The 2,500-nt window shown below is 44.0% G+C and overlaps 1 protein-coding gene across 1 annotated transcript in view; it reads right to left on the reverse strand.

Annotated features, from left to right (window-relative positions):
• The window catches only part of LOC130214172 (homer protein homolog 1), a 17,489-nt gene that overhangs the window by 3,452 nt on the left and 11,537 nt on the right, over window positions 1–2,500 (reverse strand). The gene's annotated exons all lie outside the window — the stretch shown is intronic.

The raw sequence follows: 2,500 nt of genomic DNA on the forward strand, positions 1-2,500 counted from the left end.
ATTTAAGCTTTATATTAGCTAAGTATTTAAATGAACTGTTGTGATCATCACTGATCATACATGCATAATCATTTTAATAATAATATAATTCATCTAACATTTCTTTTGTTTACATCGCACTGAAAGACACGCACAACTCTCACCGCTACAGAGTGAGATGTTTTCTACTCGGTGTGTCTGGAAGGGACGAGGGCACTGCTCCTCTTGCGCACTCATATTGGCATATATTCTAATATTGGAAATAACGAACGTGCATGTGGAAAAGACGCGATATGTGAACGACCCACTGCTATAGTTAATCCAGTGTGTGTCCATATTAGTCTCGGTATAAGCTCAGAACTTTAAACTAGCGCACTGGTGGATAACACATAACTGTGTTTAGCTGCAGCAGTTTTCAGAAGCCTTTAAGCTTCAGTATCCAAATGTTTTGGGCTGCTCGCGTCACTCATTCGCTTAATGTCAAGTGACACGCTCTGTGCAGCCTTCATCTGCAGCTGGTGCTGTATTGAACAGACGCACGTCACTTCATCACTATATAAGCCGTTTTTCGACGGAACTAAATGTATTTCTGATGTCTTGGTCACTATTTGTAGGGCCGGAACAAATTGCCTTGCGGGCCGCCAACTGAATAACCCTGCTCTATGCACATGTGGAGAGCGTCACATCACCTTCCCGTGTTTGTCGCAAGTTACTTGACATTACCCTGACGGAGAAGCTTAGCCAGATGCACCCGGCCCAAACCAATCGAGGAAAATAAATCAATTTCTGCTTTTTTTTAGTCAGACACTTTGGACAACACTTGACCAAAATTGAAGACCTCGTAAAAACAGGATTAAGACTTTTTAATACCTTTAAGGGTCTTCATTTACTCATAATTGATTTAACAACTTTTAATACTTTTTAAGACCCCGCGGACACCCTGCAAAAGTACACTGTGGGGTACCACACGGCTCAGTTCTTGGTCCCTTACTGTTCACACTATATATGCTACTGCTAGGGGATATCATTAAACAACATGGAGTTAGCTTCCACTGTTATGCTGATGATACACAACACTATATCTCCTCTCAACCTGATAACTGATATGAATTAGGAAATGAACACATTGTAGAGCTGATATTAAACGATGGAGGACTAATAACTTTATTACTAAATTCAGATTAAACTGAGCTCTTGCTTATTGGACCCAAAAACCCAGAGCACTGTCTAACCCTTGATGGACTCTCAGTTCAGTCCTCATCTTCAGTAGTTTGGGGGTGATGTTTTGACAGCAGCCTGACATCTGAAGGCCAGATTTCAGCATCTGTAAAACTGCAATTTTTCATCTTAAAAATGTTACCAAACTTGCTATCAGTGTCTGATGCGGAAAAGCTTATTCATGCTGTCATGACCTCTAGATTAGATTACTGTAATGCTTTACTAGGCGGCTGCCCTGCTGGCCTGATTAATAAACTTCAGCTGGTTCAGATGCAGCTGCTAGAGAGCTTCTAGAACACAGAGAGATGATCATATTACTCCAGCTCTGTCATCATTGGCTCCATATTAAATATCCTATACATCTGAACATTTTATTGACGACCTACAAAGCCCTGAACAGCTAAGCTCGCCAGTATTTGAGGGAGGTCCTGGTGTATTATAGCCCCTCACGTCCTCTACGCTTCATTAATTCTGGACTATTGATTATTCTCAGAATATCAGCATCAGCTGTAGGCGGTAGATCTTTCTCTTATCTGCAGCTAAACTCTGGAACTCTTCCTAGCACAGTTCTGGAGCAGACACACTCTGTCAGAGTAAACTAGATTAAAGACACATCTCTCTGCATCAGCATACACATAACACACACATGCTGCTGAAATCCACATCCTCTAAAGGAGTGTTAGTCTGCATTATTGAGGGCAGCCGGAGCCGGGAACATTTCCCTAAAGACATTATAATGTGAGCGGCATCTGCGCTTATGTTAGTCTGTCTTTATTATTCCAGAGGTCTCCATAATCCTGGACCAGGCCGTATACTGAGCAGCTGCTGTGGTGGTCATGGAGGAGTGGAGAACATGAGACTGATTCCTGTAAGACCCCAGTGACAGACGAGTCCTCGCATTGATCCTGAAGGGCCAGCCTGAACACCAGCCGGTGACCTCTCCCACCTGCAGCTTCTCCATGATGGACGTCCAGCGCTCTCCAGCCTCCGGCACCTAGACTGCAGCTCTGCACAAGACATGTGGCCAGAGGAGAAATGGTCGTGTCCAACTGAGCCTGGCTTCTCTCCTTCACTTTGGTCAATCGGTAAAGTTTGTTCCTCCGCTGTCTCCACTGGCCTGCTTGGTTTGGGTCTTGTGGAGCTGAGCATGGTTGGATTTGCTCTTCAGTGTTTGGACTCTCAGCAGTGAAGATTAACCCACACTGAACTGAACTGAACTCTGAACACTGGACTGACACCGCTTCAGTTCACTAGAACTTCTGTGTTCAGCTGCTGACACACACTCTACACTGGAGAAGCGCTG

The sequence above is a fragment of the Danio aesculapii genome, chromosome 21 (genome assembly GCF_903798145.1).
Source record: "Danio aesculapii chromosome 21, fDanAes4.1, whole genome shotgun sequence".
In the NCBI taxonomy this organism is placed as follows: Eukaryota; Metazoa; Chordata; class Actinopteri; order Cypriniformes; family Danionidae; genus Danio; species Danio aesculapii.